Consider the following 21,239-nt stretch of genomic DNA (forward strand, 5'->3'; position numbering starts at 1 on the left):
CCTCAGAAATATCAACGATTATCTGAATTTGACAACAGCATTTCTAAAACACTAAAAAAGAAAAGTCAAAACAAGAACTATGAAATCCTTAAAATAAACTTCCCCATTAAACTGCTCTGGTTAATTTCCATTGCAACTCTGACAATATCAATGTTTCATTTTGGGTTATGCATTACAAACCAGAGAAGTAAGGTTTAACAAGCCTGTACTAAGATCCTGTGATGTAAATATATTTTGATCATCCCATCCCAACAAATTAGTTACACACAACTATATATATATAAAATTATATGCATAATATTGTGATAAATAATCTGCCATATTGGCTACTGTCCTTTGCATTGATGATATATGTTGATTATGGTTCATCTCTGTGTGTTAAAGTGGGCCAAGAAATGTTTGACATTTTTCTCTACTCGGTTTATTTTGTTCGCAGGTGCTGGGTCACTTTTCTGTTAATATGGCTTTTGTTTCCTATCAAACTGCAACTACATTAAAAATATATCAATTAATTTATCTTTCTTACCTTATGTTAACAGAAGGCATATAAAGATGATCTTTCAAAAAAATCTTGTATTGTGCAGGCGACAGGAATATTAACTCATTTCAAATCACAAAGCACAATAGAAACTTCCGCAAAACACTCGGTTCAATACACTGCTGTTGCACACGGATAATTCCAGCAAAGTCTCAAAAAACAGTACCAACTAAATATCACTCTTCCAAGAGTCCATATGTTCACATAAAAAACATAACACGCCAACCTCACAAGCAATATTGTTTTTACAATGTTAACAGGGCGGGCTGGAAACTTCCTAATACACCAACTACCTTTATTCAAATGCTCCCTCGTGTTCAAACATGCGTTAATGTTTCCCGCACTCTGATTGGCTGTTCAACACGTGAGAGGCACCAACGTCATCAGTAGTACACTGTACCCTCTCACATGTAGTCAAATGTCAAAATCCTACGCGTCGAACCAGCCTGACCTGTCCTTCACTGAAAGCACGAAGGAACAGGAGTTGATAAAGTATAAGTTACAAAACGTTCCTGAAATACACGGTCACTAATATATCACTTTTGCACTTCAAACTGTTTCGTAGACCTTAGAAACTAGTTTAATTGAGGTCACAGACAATAGAGAACACTCACACAAATATAAGTACACAAGGGAAAATTATGCCTTGTTCAAATCCACGTGAATCTGAAATTAAATCTGTCAAGGCAGTGCCCAATCTGTCAGATCCGCCCCCACTATCCAACCGCGTGCACCAGCAGTCACACGAAATGTGGCCTAAAAAGCTTCGTGGATTTGCCGCCACGCGCAACGCGTCGTCTGCTAGATTACCGAGATGAGCCGAACGGTGCCGAACGCACAAGGAGGGATAAGAGTGCAGCGGCGGAGGAGAGGGGTGACTGATTGAGTGACAAGAGTGGAGGGTGAAAAAGGAGAGGGACAAAAGCGAACTGCAAGCGGCACTTGGAGTGAATAGTAATGCTTGGCTGTTAGCTAGCAAAAGCGTTTCCACTACCGAGACCAAACCAAAACCGCGCGACTAACTGTAAGGTCATGTTACACGAGGCGAAACGGTTTTAACGCGGAAGGCAACCGAATTTTAACCAGGAAACAAATGCTCAATTTTCTTTGCTAGAAACATCGGCTGTGTTAAAGTTTCGTTGATATAATATGTATTTTAAGCAGAAACGTATATAAAAATCTATCGGTTGATTTGAACTGCTGCAATTTAGTTCTTAAACGTCAGTGACGCAGGAAGTGGGCACAAAAGTGTACGAAAGAATTCATTTCACTGAGACAAAAACGACATTCCTGATCAAAGATGGCACTGTGAGGTACATTTGCTACTGTGCAGGAGTCACGGACGGGCGGTTTGTTTCCGCTATGCGCTATCACTACGTCGGTTGCCGCGTTCTACAATCCTACCGGCACAACTGCCAAATAACTTCACTGTATTTAATCGCCGATTACACTTTTAACGCGCGTAAGTTGGTCCCTTGCCAATCACAGCTTGGCGATCTTCAGGATGCGGGTGATAGATACGGTCTCGATATATATCGAATAAACAGTGACTAATAGCTGACAAGGGGTGATCCTCCAGTTTGGTGTTTTGACAGTCGACTAACAACTCCTTATTAAAATTTTTTTTATAAAATATTATGCAGAGCCTCGGACTTCACGTATTTTCTAAAACTGCCAAAGCAAGGAAAATGGAAATTAGATTTGGAATTTGAAATGTCAGGTTAAGTGAAACCGTAGCGAGACACGTCTCAGACTTCGTTGGAGCACAGAAGAGATTGACAAGAGTGGCATTGAACCAGCAGTCCATTTCTACTTATTTATGGAAATCAGAATGATGATTATCATTTAGGGACAAGCTTACTCGTATATAAGGATAGAAAATCAGTGGTTAATTGGGTAGAGTTTGTTAGTGACAGGATGTCGTTTATAATTAAGTCTTTGGCGTGATTATATTCTGAATGCCAATACATCAGCTGGTTATGGGGGGCGGTTAAGGACTGAAGGGTTCGATACAAAGAGCAAAACATCTTAACCAATTAAGCGACTAACAGCTTCTGAACAACTCAGTCACACTGGCTCGGTTAAACTTAATTTGAGATAAGCATTTCAGTAGCAGTCAGACAATGGTGCAGCGAATTAGCTGTTTGGTCAATGAAAATGAGTATCCAAAAATTATCAAGGCTGATAAGTCCACTGAGCTCACATATTTTTAAACGCATTCTAAACCTAAAGAATTTGAAAGAATTTATAAAAGGATTTAGAGAATAAAATGCAAAATATATAAATTATTTTATAAATTCTTTCAAATTCTTTAGTGTTTCTTTCAATCATTTACTTACAGGCCGATATGTACATCTCATAACATTTAAGAAAAACAACACCTTCGCCCAAAAATTGAAAAACAAACGTAATGAAACATCACCAAAAAACTACAGAAATCATAATTGAGTTTTAAGTTCTTAGATATATTTTACACCTGATGATGGTTTTATAAAAACCGAAACATGTTGTGTAAATGTTCCGAAATGTATATCGATCAATCGATATGGAACATGAATGATATTTTATTATCTTAATTATAAGAAATTTTAAATATTGTGATCAGACGGATTAAAATAAATAATTGTTATAATTCACAATATGACGCAATTACACTATCTTATGAATTATTGACACTAAAGAGTTAATGATATTTGAGGTCTTGAACTGCTTATTTTACATAGAACCGTCATTAAAAAATTGATATGGACCCATATTTTAATTATGGCCGCATGTAATGTATGAGCTGAAATTAACCGGCATGGAACACTCTAAAAACTTCAAATCTACATGCAAATACCAATTTTAATTTCACTCCGTTCAGTGTGTTAAGAGATTAAACATTCGAACAGTCATGTACGTCTCATTGTGGGCTCACTTTATAAACATTACTTAACAACGCTATCAGTATCTCAGAACGTACAACGTCGAATGATAATATGATTAATTAATAATGAATTGGGCTGGATATGTTAGTAAGCGGTCCCACCATTAACACAAAGGAACTCAGGAAAAAACACGAAAAACGTGAGTCATAACAGAAGGCGTCAGAGCGGAGATCTGAACTCAGTACGTCGACAATCACGTGTTCTGACCATCTGGTAGCGTCGGTGTTAATTTTGTAGACAGGAAACGCAAATACTGATAATGTACGAACAGGTGATTCTATTCACGATGTCTGCAATGAGTAACATCGTCTTCTTGGAAAGGGGAAGTTGGCAAAATACGATGATTTACCAAATTGCCCCCGCCAAGAGACAGTGGGGTCCATCGGGACTAGGCATATCTGTAACGAAAGTAATCAGAAGGGAGTACGCACAGCCGAGTAAGGGGCGGACTGCATCTACACAAAACATCGATAGTGATAACTGAGATGGCTGTCTTCTGGGTTGTAGTGCGTTAGAAGTTTACCAACGTTTCAGATGTCATTACTTCCTCCATCATCAGGGAGACGAGAATATCTAAAACTTTGACAAACTTCTACCAGACTACATGACGCTACAACCCAGAAGACAGCCATCTTCGTACTCAGCGCCGTGAGAACCTCAAATCCTACTAATACGATCACCACTTCCTTTAAGAGATAAGAGATATTTTAGATGTTGGCCTTTAAAAAATCTGCTTTTGAAATATATTCATCTGGCTAAATATTCACACAACAACATAAATATTAACAAGGGGTTCACAATCAGCTGGTGTGTTTTGGGCGGCCCGCGAGTTTTTGTAATACTTATTATTATTATTATTATTTAGTGTTCTGTCTGACGACAGGTCCATATGAACAGGATCCTTCCATCCTTCTCTCGGACTGGGACCTGTTCATATACGTTCTTGGCAGATGATCCAGAAGTGGTTTTCCATTGCCTTCTTCTGTGTGTGAATGGAGTAATTGTTGGGATGCCACGGAGGAAAACTCCGTGTTGCCTAGACCACGGCCTTGCCCAACACAAGTTATAAATTCGGGTACCGCCGGGAATCGAACCCGAGACCCCCCAGGATTACTAGTCCAGCGTTCTAACCGCTAGACCACCTCATCTTATTATTTATTTAGTGTTCTGTCTGACGACAGGTCCATATGAACAGGATCCTTCCATCCTTTTCTCGGACTGTGACCTGTTCATATACGTTCTTGGCAGATGATCCAGAAGTGGTTTGCCATTGCCTCATTCTGTGTGTGAATGGAGTAATTGTTGGGATGCCACGGAGGAAAACTCCGTGTTGCCTAGACTACGGCCTTGCCCAACACAAGTTATAAATTCAGGCACCGCCGGGAATCGAACCACCACTTTAAAAGATGACTCTGCTATCAGAAAACCCTTATCGTCAAAGTCACCACGACCTGGGAGTTAACTGTCGCTGTCATCAACAATTCGGCTTATGAAACAAAGTCAGATCACGTAACCCATTACTTAAAAACACCTAAAGAATGCATTAAAATAGAAAGTACAGAAATTATTAGACTTAATTTTCGAAAATTATATAGAAAGAAAAATTCGTTTTGTGGAATTTCTGATAAACTGTCCTCCTTTATGAATCCGCAGCCATTGATCAACAATGCAGGGGAATGTGCCCGGCGTTGTGTTAACACACGTGCTCTTGCCCATGGAGGACATTTAGAGAATTTATTGTTCCATACGCAACAAGTGAACCCTCCCTCGGTCGAGCATTCTTAATTTCAGAGTTGCTGGATCATCATAGGTTTCTTTTTCGCACCCGTTCACACAAAGTTATGGCACTTCTCATTCTTGTGTTTTGCTTTGTTATGAAATGTCCACTCCTCTTTACGAGGTGCGATCGGAAAGTTTCCAGACTGTGTCAATAGCGGGCGAACCGGATGTAGTACGAGCTTCTGCCTTTAGGGGGTGCGGCCTACATTCATAGTGAATCAGTGTGCCAGCCGGCATCATCGAATTAGCATTTGTTTCTTAGTTACGGGCGTTTTCGTAGTGCATTACACCGACCCTCCTGCGATTTCGGAATGGCGTGTGCATCAAATTTTGCCAAAGACTCGCCAAAACGGCTACGGAAACCTATGAAATGCTAAAGCAAGCATTTGGGGAGTCCGCAATGGGTCGTGCACAAACTTTTGTGTAGCATTCACGTTTTAAAAATGGCCGACCATCTGTCGATGATGACGAGCGTTCTGGACGACCATCTTGGAGCACAACGCCCGAAAATGTTACGAAGATTCGGCAGGCCATTCACGAAGATCGACGTCGTACCATCAACGACTTGTGCGACATTGTTGGGATAGGCTATGGGACCTGTCAGCTGATTCTAAAGGAAGAACTCCACATGCGACGCATCCCGTCTGAGGACCAGAAGCAGAATCGACTTCTCGTTTGTCAGGAGCTCAAAGATCTTGCAAGAACCGACCCCAACTTCCTTTCTAAGCTCCGTGTGACTTCTTCCTCTTCCCAAAGATGAAAATTCAGCTAAAGGGAAGGAGATTGAGACGATAGAAGAGATTCAGGCAGAATCGCAGATGGTGCTTGACAGGCTGACAAAGAAAGATTTCCAGGGATGCTTCCAGGCTTGGCAGCGGCGCTGGGATCGTTGTGTTCACTCCCAGGGGAACTACTTCGAGGGTGATGGATGAATTTAATACCTGAGATAAGTGTACGGGTTTTTATACGCGCAGTCTTGAAACCTTCCGATCGCACCTCGTAAGTCCTGTTAGTTATGACTTCTGACGAAAGAGCTTATCTGTGAAAGTTATGATAGAAGTTTCTGTCGGTCAGCAAATCACCACAGCGTCTCCTTAACTTCGCGTCCAACTGCAGCTGCTGTAATCAGCCCGTATCTGATGATGAACGGCGTATTCAGAAGTTCGTAACATTAAAATAAATCAAAATCAAAAAGCAACTGTAGTGACAATCTTGTTGGTAGATGTAAAACAAAATTACCCCTGAGAAAGTTCAATAATTCGTACGCCGTTTGGATACTTCACCATGGGAGGTTCTCTCAACAATTTTACTGACAATATCAGTTTTTTCATCTTATCTTTTTGTATTTCGATGCGTATTAACATTTGACGTGCCAGCCTTGGTACAGTGCTGCATCGTCCTTGTCCTACTTAAAACCACGAATAAAGTATTTTTGAGGACGCTTAGCTAGTCAAAAAATTCCTCGCCTTTTATAAAATCTGACGGGTTATTACAATGTTATATAAGAACCTGCCAATGGGCTATGTCCTAGATCAGTGGTATTCAACCTTTTCTGTTCGCGTACCCCCAGATATAATTTCTCTTCAACTTTGTACCCCCAAAGTTGTTGGTGTGTAATTCAAGTTATACATAGTATATAATCTACATCTAAAATAAATTATATAAATTACATTACAGATTATTCAGTGTTTATCATAAAATAATATATATATTTTTTTAAATTTCACGTACCCCCTAAGATGTCTTCGCGTACCCCCAGATATAATTTCTCTTCAACTTTGTACCCCCAAAGTTGTTGGTGTATAATTCAAGTTATACATAGTATATAATCTACATCTAAAATAAATTAAATAAATTACATTACTGATTATTCGGTGTTTATCATAAAATAATTTCTTTTTTAAATTTCACGTACCCCCTAAGATGTCTTCGCGTACCCCCAGATATAATTTCTCTTCAACTTTGTACCCCCAAAGTTGTTGGTGTATAATTCAAGTTATACATAGTATATAATCTACATCTAAAATAAATTAAATAAATTACATTACTGATTATTCAGTGTTTATCATAAAATAATTTCTTTTTTAAATTTCACGTACCCCCTAAGATGTCTTCGCGTACCCCCAGATATAATTTCTCTTCAACTTTGTACCCCCAAAGTTGTTGGTGTATAATTCAAGTTATACATAGTAAATAATCTACATCTAAAATAAATTAAATAAATTACACTCAAAATAATGTATGAAATCTGGCCCTAATTATTCAGTGTTTATCATAAAATAATATTTTTTTAAAAATTTCACGTACCCCCTAAGATGTCTTCGCGTACCCCCGGGGGTACGCGTACCCCAGGTTGATTTACCACTAACCTAGCACATACTACTACTACTACTAATCCAGTCCACATCATCAAAATTTCTTTCTTTCAGAGTAATTTTAATATCATACTACCACCTGCAACTAGGTCTAGGTTTCTCCTCCTTTCAGATCTTTCGACTACGTTATTGTATTTATCTGTCATCTAACTCGCTTCTTGCGATGTCGCGTGACGTGGTTACGTATCTCGTTATTGCACGCAGTATGCAAATACGTACTGTAGTGTTGAATGTAAGACGCATGTGCAGAAACTGGAGTCTCTGTAATGCGATGGAAATCAAAGTGTTGCAATGGAAAGGTTGGGCACATCTAAAAATGAGATTACGTATTCAGGTCATGTAGAAAGACACCGGAAAACGATGCGGAGGGTTTGCTCTGTCGGTCTTCCGCCTCAGTCGTCCAGGATCGTACATTCCTAAACCTTACGTTTCCTTAATTAAAATTTTCCGCTATCGATATTAACGGCGTCAGTTAATATTTTAACACTGCAGCTAACACGGGTTTAAAATATCTATAAATTAAAAACTGTAAAGAACCGCATGGAACCCCAATTTGTTGTGATATTTATTAAATACCGTATACCTCATTTATAGCCATGGTGGTCTAGCGGTTAGAACGCTGGCCTTGTAATCCTGGGGTCTCGGGTTCGATTCCCGGCGGTGCCCGAATTTATAACTTGTGTTGGGCAAGGCCGTGGTCTAGGCAACACGGAGTTTTCCTCCGTGGCATCCCAACAATTACTCCATTCACACACAGAAGAAGGCAATGACAAACCACTTCTGGATCATCTGCCAAGAACGTATATGAACAGGTCCCAGTCCGAGAAAAGGATGGAAGGATCCTGTTCATATGGACCTGTCGTCAGACAGAACACTAAATAAAATAAAATAATAAATACCTCATTTGTTTTTGTCCCACTTAAATTATTTTATTCTTACAAACATGTTTTGTCCGTCTAGGTAGACATCTCACTGCATTAATTGAGTCTTCTTGCAAATCTTCACTGCGTGTTTAGGTTGAAACATGAACAATTCATCAATCATTAATCGTCCTGAAGATGGCTGTCTTCTAAGTTCTTGCGCCGTGTAGTCTGGTAGACGTTTACAGACTTTTAAGAGGTACTTGCTGCCTCCATCATCAGGGCCCTCGTTATGAACTCAGCAACGACTTCTGAAACGTCTGTAAACTTCTACCAGACTACACGGCGCAACAATCCAGAATACATCCATCTTAGACTCACCGCCATGAAAATCCGCAAATCCTTCATTACCCATCCTCTTATCCTAAAGCATGCAGCATGGACAGAGATATTAAACACGTCGTTAAATAAACCAACACAGTTCTGGCGGCTAGACGCAAATTTATCATCAAGGATACTTTGGTTCCTTCCCTGGTAACTACGAGTGGACAAAATGACAAGCACTTAACCTTTTAAGACTTAGTGGTAACTATATGTATCACCTGCTTCACACGGTTAATAACTCTACGTTTTGTATCTATGGGTTTCGTATTGTTCTCAGTGTAAACAGGGATTATTTCCTTAAACAGCGTCAACCAGTTGTCATTTGAAATGGTGAACTGTTGTGTTTTCTTCGCGGTACGGACTGATTTACTATATAATATTTAGACGAGCTTCGGCTCGATATCACGTTAGGGGATTCATCTCTGACCTGGCACTTGACTGGTTTCAGAGAGAGGTAGTTTTTGTTGTCACACGGCACAGCGACTAGTTAGCCATGGAGATAATTAAATTTAGCAGGAAAGTCATTCCACCTTTAGAAATACAACTCTGATTTATTTTTTTTGTATATGGTTTACATAAACGACATAGAGTGATTAATGAACAATGAATTGGAAATGATTTGATTAAAGATGTTATCCTGAAATTTACCTGAAGGAATAAAGGAAATCCAAGAAAAACAATTTATAATAATAACAGCTCTCCTTGTCATAATTAACACCCAGGACCTCCCGATGTGTTAATCATTCGATTCAGGCGTTAGATTGTTGTGGTTACATTTCTTGGTGTTTAAAGTTTAAATGCGTCATGTTTGTGTTTTATAATTAAAATATATAATATAATTCAGGTCTATACACAAACTTTATTTACAGATGTTAAAATTTAAAATTTGCGCTATTCATCGTTACTACGATGTTACAATTTTTTTGCGCAAAATTGTAACATCGTAGTAACGATGAATAGCGCAAATTTTAAATTTTAACATCTGTAAATAAAGTTTGTGTATAGACCTGAATTATATTATATATTTTAATTTCTTGGTGTGTTGTGTAAACACGATTTAACGTAATTTTTATCAATCTGAGCGTTTCTTATTCAGCACCAAACAAATGTGGGTGTGAAATTCGCCCCCCTCTGGCTTATACACACCTACAAATATTGTCTGCAAACATTTTACAGACTATGTTTGCGGTCAGCAAATACTGTTTCGCGTCCAGACAACCCATTGATCGGGGAGTTCAAAACTTCTTGTCGTCCGGCTGGAATTTGCTACCATATTTCTGTTAAATTAAACGTGGACTATGAACTTTTTTAAAGAACAAACAAAGCATGAAGATAATATTTTGGCATATTTGAAAGTAGAATATGGAGCTTGATTCATAAATTGTCCAAATCACGCCAACCGATTTTTAAGTGTTAAAGAAGATGACGTTCCAGGAATTAAAACGAGAAGCTGAGAATAGGGAAAACTGGAGAGCTCTTTTTGGGCAGAGCAATGGACCTGTCGTAAGAGAAAACACTGAATAATATAATAATACAGATGACTGGTTACAAAATATAACAGCTTCGACGTATTTCCTCTTGTCTAAATTCTCAGAAAAAGATAAGCAGAATATTTGTCTGCGGACTGTTTGCCGACAATGTTTGTAGGTGTGTAGGGACCTTAAGACGAAAAGGCGACCTGCAGTCCTTTTGTAAAGCGGAATAAATCAGATGAACCTCAGTTTTTTAATTACATTGTTTACAATTGTCACAAATAACACATTTAGAATATTCAAGGCTAACAACACAAAATCGAACTTTATTTCTGATTTAAAACGTGTGTATTGTTTTGAAAAAAGGTTAATGATCTGCAACCAACCGTAAACGCTAGAACGAAATAAACAGATAAAATAATGACCAAGTCAATTACTTGATACCTCAAAGCCAATCAAGTGCAGGACCATCTCTGAACAGCTGAGAGTTTTAGAAGACAAATTCATTACCGCCTTATGTAAATCGACCATTCAAACGTCATGGTCTGATGATCAGCACTCCTACATCGCATTCTAGAGGCCCCGAGTACTTATCTCGGCCTTGAGGTAAGCTATCCTAACTCAGATTTTCGTGATTTTCTTCAGTCGTAGGAAAATTCTGGGAGAGTACATTACATTAAGCCAAGATCGCTTCTTTACATAAAGTTTTCAATTATTAGTTATTCATTAATCTTGGCGTCATTCGAAAGTTTTACAGACTGAACTACTAACGGCGTCAGTAAACAAACCATAAATCAATATAATAAATTAATCAGTCATGATCCTGTAATACAACCGTTATCATAACAGTAATATATAATCATGATAATTATTCATGCAGTTAAATTTAGATTTATGGAGAAAGATGATTTGTTATTCTTCTCACAAAAGACTTGAAGCTGAATCGAGTTCTCATCTTCACTCTTTATTTCTCTAAAACAATTTTAATATTATCCTCACATCTGGGTCTAGTTGAGGGGTATTTCAACCAGCCTATCTGTTAAGTTAGGTTAGGATAGCTTAGGTTAGGTTATATTGTCTTAGGTTAGGTTAGCTTAGGTTAGGTTAGGTTATATTGTCTTAGGTTAGGTTAGCTTAGGTTAGGTTAGGTTAGGTTATATTGTCTTAGGTTAGGTTAGCTTAGGTTAGGTTAGGTTATATTGTCTTAGGTTAGGTTAGCTTAGGTTAGGTTAGGTTAGGTTATATTGTCTTAGGTTAGGTTAGCTTAGTGTTTTCCACGCAAATTATTTTAAATAGTGTATCACAGCGTGTACTATCTAATATTTACCTGAAATCAGAAAAATGTCTAAATAATGTCATCAATGTCTAACAGTAACTAGGTCTATCGCTGTTAGAAACTGTCCAGCTATAGGAAGAAAGTCAAATCAGGAACTAGGACACGTCTCACTGATCGATACTTTGAAAAGTGTATTGCGCGGGGGGGGGGGGGGGGGGGAACTGAACCTACGAAAATGCTACTCCAGAAAACCCGTCTCAATTATCTTCCTAATGAAAGAATTACATACAGAAAATTACCGAGTAAAGTGCAAACCTGTTTCGAGCAGAAAACCTTAATTTGACAGCATTTTTATTAATTGTCACGGGCGTTTCAACAAATTGTCCTCACGTGCAACCTCGCGACCGGCGAGTCGATAAAAGCGACGATAATGTGGCATGTTTCCTTGACTTTTACCAATCAATGTATTTCTTGTTTCACCATTCGTACTACATGTGTGTCCGCCATATCCCTCTTCTTTAAATCACTAACAATATTATGTACTTAGCAAAAATTGTGAAAATCCAAATTATGTAATTTTTCTCAGTACTCTGTTATCGCAACTTCCTTAGATATTAACATTTTTAGTAGGTACTACTTAGTCTTCAATGATTTCCGTCCAGCCTGAAGAACGTAAAAAAATTCTTCTGGGGCTACCAGCCGTGTAAGTTGGCTTAATTGAAGAAAACACCAACGTTTCAAGAATCACCTTCGTCGTCATCCTCAGGGTACTTACACGGCTGGTAGCCCGAGAATAATTTATTATACTTAGTCGGTGGTCTAGCGGTTAGAACGCTGGTCTTGTAATCCTGGGGTCTCGGGTTCGATTCCCGGCGGTGCCCGAATTTATAACTTGTGTTGGGCAAGGCCGTGGTCTAGGCAACAAGGAGTTTCCCCGGTTTCTCCGTGGCATCCCAACAATTACTCCATTCACACACAGAAGAAGGCAATGGCAAACCACTTCTGGATCATCTGCCAAGAACGTATATGAACAGGTCCCAGTCCGAGAAAAGGATGGAAGGATCCTGTTCATATGGACCTGTCGTCAGACAGAACACTGAATAAAAATAAATAAGTCGTCGTGAAGGCGTCAGATCATACACGTTTTCTGGTAGACGTTTATGGACGTTTTAGAGGTATTTGCCGACGATGAACACTCAACATCCCAGAAGACAGCCATATTCGTACTTTAACCTAAAATCGCATCTGTTTAAGTTCTCTCTCATGAGTGAGAGAAACGTTTCGAGCCTTCATAAATGAGAGATAAAATTACTATTGTCAGTTCCCTCAGAATAAAATTGTTAAGGTAGTGACCACTTAGATTGCCTAAGGGTTGAGGGCAGAATCATTTTAAAATGGATTTTAAAGAAACAGGATAAGAAGGCAAATATCGAACCTTGGCGAGTACATTTATGTCATCCACAATAAGGCTTTTTGTTAATAAAACATCATACAGTTAAATCTAAATTGAACAACAATTTTTGTTAGTTTCGTGTAGATATAAGTATTTCCATTTATTAATTGGTTTGAGATTAGAAAAGTCAAAGCCAGCTAGATTATTGGATGATTGAATTATCCCCAATAAGGCCTCACATTCACTCGGACCCTTGTCTTTAACTGTCGTGTAAAAGTATTATCTAAATTGTGATAAAGTCTCAGGTCTATACCCTTTGACCTGGGTGTCTCTAAGTTTATCTGCTGTTGAAAACACTAAGTGTCTGAACTGCGTCTCAAAGAAAGATATGCAGATGGTTAGCATTAACGCTAGTTTCAATGACTGTTTTCATATTATCTGAAACATTTAAGTTGTTTTGTATTGCCTTGAACAATTTTCACAAACTCTGACTGAAAGTCACGGCTTTTACGTAATCATGAAGTATTTGAAACATTAATTATCCAAACAAATTCTGTTTTCCTTAGACTGTTCACATGCTAATACCGGAAGTTGGAATCCATTTTCGGATATTTATATTTTTCTCACGTGTTTAGGTGGAGTTTCGAAAAAAAGAAAAAAGTTATGAAAATCATTTAGTAGTTTCAAAGCTACCGAACGCACGAAACAGCGCCCTCGGCCGGGTTTGAACCCGCCAACCTTGCCTCCAGTGGCGAGCACGCTAACTATTAGTCCACCGAGGGCGACGCTAAAGAAAAGTATTTCCACATATTTAAAAAATTGTCCTTTACGAAATTTATGCCGATCAAAATATGAAATAAAGATTCAAAAACTTGTCCCTCTAGAAGATTTGCATCTGCACCATAAAACGTGTTTTTTTAGAGGCAGAGTGATATAAGGCATGGTCGAACTCTCAAATACAGGAAACCTGGGTTTGAATTCCACTCGAGGCACGGATTACATCCTCGCTTTTCTACATTCTGTTGTCCCGTGTAGGCGGAGACCTCCCAAAATGCCTCAAACTGAGCCAGAAATACGAAATATCACATTCCACCTCAATTGTGCACCGATTACTTAATTTTGAAATTAAAATACAATACTTAGCCAGTAATAAAAATATGTACCACAACGGTGTTAAATGTTTGGTTTAAAACGGAAAAAAAGATACGGATAACACACAATCAAGTGGATTAAACTAGCTACTGCCTTGATTAGACCGGATAAGAAACAGGTTATTAATATTCCAGAATTCCTGACTCTTAAAAAAGCTTCATAAATCAATATTTATGTTCAGAATTACAAACTAAAAGACAAGCTTTGTGCAGAGCTGTTTCAAAAGAAACCTTTTAGAAATAAGTTTTTATGAGGAGGATATCAAACTGTACATGGCTAATGAATATTTTAAGCTAATGCTAAGACAAGTGAAACTGAGACGAATAATTTGTTTTTACTGCCTGTCGTCGTCTAGATTGAGAAATGTTTTGTTATTATATATTCACAGAAACAAAGTTAAAACTCGCTGTCAGTGCATTTTACCTAAACTTAGATCAATAAATGCCACGTAGACTCTATTCAAAAGAAAATAATATATCTTGTTCATTTCTTTTGATATACACCATTCAATATAGCCGGTTATAACTTTTTGTCTATAAACAATTGATACAAACTTATGGCGCGCCTTACAGACACCAATTTGAGCTACATTGTGTCGCTAATTTCATTAGTACTAGACTAACCTAATATTGGTGACGGCCATTACTTTGAAATTCATCACACGTTGTTACTAACTTCGAGTTAAGGGAAGTCCCAATTCGATTCTTATCTCGATCAAAAAAATCATAAGTACTTCAGTGATTTTCCTGAGTCCATTCAGGTGAAAGTACAGTTGAAAATGCGTCGTTAAACAGACCATGTATTATTTACTTAGCTTTAAAAATTTTAATTTATTTCTGCTCGATTTTGTTTGTACCAACATTTTAGGATTAGACCTACAGAGTTATGAAAACTGCAACGTCTGTTTATAGTTACAAGTTATAGGCCTATACACAAATGACAATTCAAATATTGTCAATTCGCAAATTTTATATAAAACACATTAAAACATAAAAATCTTAACGAAACTTGGCCTGTGTACTGTAGTTTACTGTGGATAGCCAGATAACGTTAAAGCACTTTCGACCAACCTGACATATTCAAGTACAAATTCCGTTGTGCTAAATCACTGACTTACTAAGCTATTGTGAAGCCACTGATCAATGTTTTTGACTAGGTCTTTACACTCCCTGTCCCATCAATAACAGGAGTCGGCTCGCAGCTCAAACTCCTTACATAGCATCAGTACGGTTCTAACAAAGTCAGTAGTCGCTTAAATCTCTGCGAAGGAAGAGATCTTGCCCAAAATCGTTCAACAGCTGAGAGTCACATTTCGTTTCGTGTAATCCAACTTCCGAGATACTTCTGAGAACAATTCAGATGTCACGTGTCAACTTTAAAGCCAAGAAATTAATGATGTGTGTGAGAACAATTCATGGCGTATGCAGAACACTTCTGAAAATCCGGATTACCGCATATAACACTACGTAAGAGAACAAGTCTTACAGATTTTAGGACATTGGCCACAAAATTCTTATTCCGAAGCGTTATTCAATATCGGACCAGCCCATGAGAGGTTTGTTGTGGACAAAAATCGATACTTCCTTACCATCGATCGGCATGCTTTAGACGAGGTGACCATTTCACAGTCATCATTGTTCGAAGAATTTGGTTTCAACGGCCATAATAAATGTGATAAATAGCAAATATTCGGAATAATTACATAACGTCTTAAACTTACCGCGCTAATTTGCACAAAGCCAGGATCGTGTAAGTTTCATTAATTTATTTTTAACAATAACAAATCAAAATTATACTTGTGAGGAAGTTAGGAGGAGACTAAATTCCGGAAATGCTTGCTACTTCTCAGTCCAAAATATTTTGTCTTCCCGTCTGATTTATAAGAACTTGAGGATTAAAATATACAAAACAATAATTTTGCCTGTTGTTTTGTGTGGGTGCGAAACATGGTCTCTCACTCAGAGGGAGGAACACAGATTGCAGGTGTTTGAGAACGGGGTGTTGAGGAGGATATTTGGGCCTAGGAGAGAAGACGATGGGGCGTGGAGAAAACTGCACAATGACGAGCTTAAAAAATCTGTACTGCTCCCCCAGTATTGTCAGGGTGATTAAGTCGAGAAGAATGAGATGGGCTGGGCATGTAGCGCGCATGGATGGGACAAGAGGTGTGCACCGGGTACTGGTTGGGAAACCTGAGGGGAAGAGACCGCTGGGGAGACCTAGACGTAGATGGGAGGATAATCTCAGGCGGGATCTATGGGAGATAGGAGTTGAAGGAGACTGGATTTTGTTGGCCCAGGACAGGGTCCGGTGGAGGGCTTTGGTTAATTCGGTGATGAACCTTCGGGTTCGGTAAGCCATCTAGTTAGTTAGTTAGTTATAACAGATTTTAGTATGAAGTTAAGTGAAGAAAATGACTTTTAAATAATTTGTCTGTTTTAGTAAAAGAAATCTCGACTTGCTACTACAACTTACATGTTCCTTTTCCCGATTTGCAAAAGATATTTTCCCTACTTTTTATATTTCATTACTTGCCAAGAAGCAAAACCTTATTTTATAACAGATTTAGAAAAAAAACGTGTAATTAAGTACAGGCTACGCTAGAGGTCTAATGTGCATGGATATCAAAGTCTTGCGGAAACAAATATATTCACAGCCATCTGTTTCCAGTTCTATCGCTTCAGATAACATTTCTGGAACTAAACCATTTTTCCTTTTGGTTGTGTAATTTTCATGCTATGATTTTGTTCTCCGGTTGAGATACGGACAAAAATTATTAATCTCACAGCGGCTGAACTACAGCTCATCTCTGGATACAAACTACATTTGTTGAAAAACCACCTGGGTCCACATATTTTATCACATCACACTCCATTCTGTTCAATATGATAAGCAAACCTATACATTTCGCAAATGCTAAACTGAGTCCGTCATTGGACAAAATTATTCATACATGTTGAAGTTCCATATCCTGTCAGTCTGCCACACCTTAACCAGCGCCCTCTTTCAATTCTCACGTCACCAGCAACTCATTCGCACATCCGGTACAAAACGTTAACAAGTCTATGCAAGAATATGCATGCAATCACAGATGTACAACTAATAAATACGTCTTGCTTCATTCTTTGAAGCTACAGCTCGTCTAAATTATATTTAAGAATCCAGTCCGTACCGCAAAGAAAACACCACACTTCACTATCACAAAGATCAATTTGTTAATGCTGCTGAAATAAATAATCGCTGTTTGCAATAAGAACCACAAAATAAAGAGTAAGTAACTGTTGAAGCAAGTGGAACACAGTTACCACTCCGGTTTAAAGAATTAAATAAAAGACGGACACTGCAAGATTTGAGGTCCTCACAGCGACGAGCATAAAGATGGCTGTCAGTGCTAAAAACGATATATCCCTAATGACTGATATTGTTAAAGAAAACTGAGGAACGTATGAACCTATTCGAAATAGTAAGTCAGTATCATTTTTGGACATTTCAGTACATTTCTCTCCCACACCTGTAGCTCGCGACTCGATAATCAAGAGCCCAAGGTCTGGAAAAAGTTGAAAATCCCTGATTTCAACTAACATTATTTCAGCCAATGGAAGCGATGCTTGGAAAGCCCGAAGGATAATAATAAAATTGAGCTTGGGGTAATAGGGTGGGAGGGTGAGGATTGGATTCGTCTGGCCAAGAACAGGGACTGTTGGTGGGCTGTTGAAAAGACGGTAATAAATCATCTGATTACATAAAGGGCGCGGAATTTCTGCATGAAACAGCTTCTCAAGAAGAACTCTATCCCATAGTTGGTTAGTTCAGCTGGGTAACAATCCTGGCGGAACAAGTACACAGGAGTCAGATTCCACAGTTTTAATATCCGGGAACTGCGCATACTCTGCTCGGAAGTGTAAGATAACCTAATTAGATAAAAGGTAACCTGAGGGCCAACAAAACTTTTTTTATCTACACCAGTTTCCTTACGACGCACATGGTAATCAGAGCTGATTCCGCGAACCGGTAGAGGTCGCGCGAGAAGTGCTGCCACCTGCGCAAAGGACTGATTTTCGTCGCATGTGATGGACCCGTCCGAATCACGCGCTAGAGGGGTGTCAGCTCCAGTTGGTCTGTAGCTCTCGCTGTGTTTAGTTCGGTTCGATCCCCCCCCCCCACTACTGCCGAACTCCCCTCACTCGGTTTACACATCGCGCATTTAGGTACCACGACTACTCGCGCGACCTCTAACGTTCACTGAAGAAAGTGTCTGGAAAATGAGTGTCGATGTCGGATACACATAGACACCGATTCCATAAAAACTGTGATGGCGACATGCCAATATCGGTATGAACTGTCGTATGGTTCGCTAGTAATCAACCCCGATATAAATCGATCGATTCTTCGTTAACATATACGAGGTGCGATCGGAAAGTTTCTAGACTGCGCCTATAAAAACCCGTACACTTATCTCAGGTATTAAATTCATCCATCACCCTCGAAGTAGTTCCCCTGGGAGTGAACACAACGATCCCAGCGCCGCTGCCAAGCCTGGAAGCATCCCTGGAAATCTTTCTTTGTCAGCCTGTCAAGCACCATCTGCGATTCTGCCTGAATCTCTTCTATCGTCTCAAATCTCCTTCCCTTTAGCTGAATTTTCATCTTTGGGAAGAGGAAGAAGTCACACGGCGAATAAGGAGGGTGCGGGATGACGGCCATGGTGTTTGAGGCCAAAAACTGCCGAACTTTGAGGGCGGTGTGCGCTGGCGCGTTGTCATGATGCGTCGCATGTGGAGTTCTTCCTTTAGAATCAGCTGACAGGTCCCATAGCCTATCCCAACAATGTCGCACAAGTCGTTGATGGTACGACGTCGATCTTCGTGAATGGCCTGCCGAATCTTCGTAACATTTTCGGGCGTTGTGCTCGAAGATGGTCGTCCAGAACGCTCGTCATCATCGACAGAGGTTCGGCCATTTTTAAAACGTGAATGCCACACAAAAGTTTGTGCACGACCCATTGCGGACTCCCCAAATGCTTGCTTTAGCATTTCATAGGTTTCCGTAGCCGTTTTGGCGAGTCTTTGGCAAAATTTGATGCACACGCCATTCCGAAATCGCAGGAGGGTCGGTGTAATGCACTACCAAAACGCCCGTAACTAAGAAACAAATGCTAATTCGATGATGCCGGCTGGCACACTGATTCACTATGAATGTAGGCCGCATCCCCTAAAGGCAGAAGGTCGTACTACATCCGGTTCGCCCGCTATTGACACAGTCTTGAAACTTTCCGATCGCACCTCGTAGTATGCAAGTTCTTTCAGACTATCGCCAAATTTGAATATCGGTGACTTGTTTTAAAGTCAGTAGATTTACGAGATCCTGACAACACTTATAATATCGGAACATCTGAAAAATATTACTGATATCCGATAGCAATAAGGTCGAATCATGTGAAAGAGTACTTATTCGGGTCGAAGTTGATACAGATCGAAGCTGTACGATTCTGTACAGCAATTGAATGCGAATTCTTTGATAGTATCTTATAACGGATTACATTACTTGAGTTCTGGTTTAGACCTATGTAAGGACGTAAGATGACTGCAAATGACAAATGAGAAGGAGACGGTCGTGATAAGATTTACAAGACAATCTCGAAATTTGGCTGGAGCAAATAACGAAAATCACGAAGAATCTTAGTCAGGATGACCCATCTACGGGCCGATAATAGAATTCAGCACCTCCCGAATGTGAAATAGATGTTGTAAATGTTAAATGAGATCTCGTTACGTGATGTTTACCAGCCAAAGTATGTGTTTATTATTTATGTCAATTCGTATCACATATCATTATCAATATAAGGTCTAATGATCCTTAAATGTTATGCGAAGAGTAAAGCTCATAATTATGTAACGTTTTCAATTCATTCATTGTTTGAACTGTCTTATGTAAAAATATTATTTCCACGACTTAGTTCTAAAACACTTCATCCCTCAGAATAAGAAACTAGTTTCACACCAATTTTAAACAGAAATATAGTTTTATACAAGTCCATGTTGATTTTAGGTTCGTAATTATAATAATAATAAGACAACTATCACGGTTATTCTGAACCGATACTGAAATTTGGTAAAAAAATACCAAAATCCGAAATGATGTAAACGATAAAATTGAGGTCGTCACTTAGCCATATAAAATGTGTTACACAAACACAAGTGTTACAGGTCTGTCCATTTATATTCTTTGGTTTATATATTGACGCTTTCAATAACACAAATTATACATTACAGAGTTGCATGATTACTGAATTGTGAATTGTAAGGTGGGTGAAAAGAAATGGCCTAATTTAATTAACTATAAAGGAATTTTCCAAGAGGGACTAAGGAAAACCAAGAAAAACGTCAGTTAGGACAGCAAGCCTCCTGACACAGATTTTAACAGTAAACCTCCCGATTATGAAGCTGGAGTGCTAAGAACTTGGTCAATAGAACTGTATAAAATAAAAAAGCGGTCTCCCGGGATTAAATTGGAATCGTCTGATGGTCGAAACGTCCTTACACATACCAGAAACGTCTGTAATAAATCATTTTCATGTAACGTGTTTCATTGTCAGCATTTCATGTTTCGTGAGATACAGTATAAATTAAAAATGATCTCTAAGCAGATCGGTGAATGTGGCACTAGTACCTTCAAATTCTACCAGAAACTTAGTAGCTTTTACTAATAAGCCGAGGACCTCAAAATTCTCCGCGACGATTGTGGCAAACGACAGCTCCATTTACGCATGGCATCTGTCTCATCTCAACTAGCACAAACCGCCCCCTATCTTAGGTCAGACTAGCAAGAGGTCATGACCTGGGAGGTGGCGTGTTGAGTTATAGGGCCCCGAGGGTAAGCTGCTTCACGCACAACTCAAGAAACGCCTCCTACTTACGAGTACAGCCAACAGTCTTGTGCTGCCCCGTCAGTGTACCGAACAGAACTGGCAACGACTCTCATGTCTAAATTACACAGATGTTCCTCGGCTTCGAAGGCAAATTGGTGAAAACTTTGCACATTGCCCTCATACGAACACGAAAGAAGAAACGAGATGATAATGAT

The 21,239-nt window shown here is 39.0% G+C and overlaps 1 protein-coding gene across 2 annotated transcripts in view; it reads right to left on the reverse strand.

The window, feature by feature from the left end:
• tna (Zinc finger MIZ domain-containing protein tonalli) overlaps positions 1 to 21,239 on the reverse strand; it is a 570,512-nt gene that overhangs the window by 502,267 nt on the left and 47,006 nt on the right. Inside the window, exon 1 of one of the 2 annotated variants that reach the window (XM_087354826.1) lies at positions 527 to 1,265. The exons of the other annotated variant lie outside the window; for it this stretch is intronic. The gene's annotated coding sequence lies outside the window, so the exon portion shown is untranslated. Of the gene's footprint in view, positions 1 to 526; positions 1,266 to 21,239 lie in introns of those variants that run through there. 2 annotated transcript variants of the gene reach the window in all.

Source organism: Zootermopsis nevadensis, unplaced genomic scaffold, assembly GCF_977971745.1.
Source record: "Zootermopsis nevadensis isolate Lab colony 2312 unplaced genomic scaffold, Znev_1.0 Znev_ptg000024l, whole genome shotgun sequence".
NCBI classification, from domain to species: Eukaryota; Metazoa; Arthropoda; class Insecta; order Blattodea; family Termopsidae; genus Zootermopsis; species Zootermopsis nevadensis.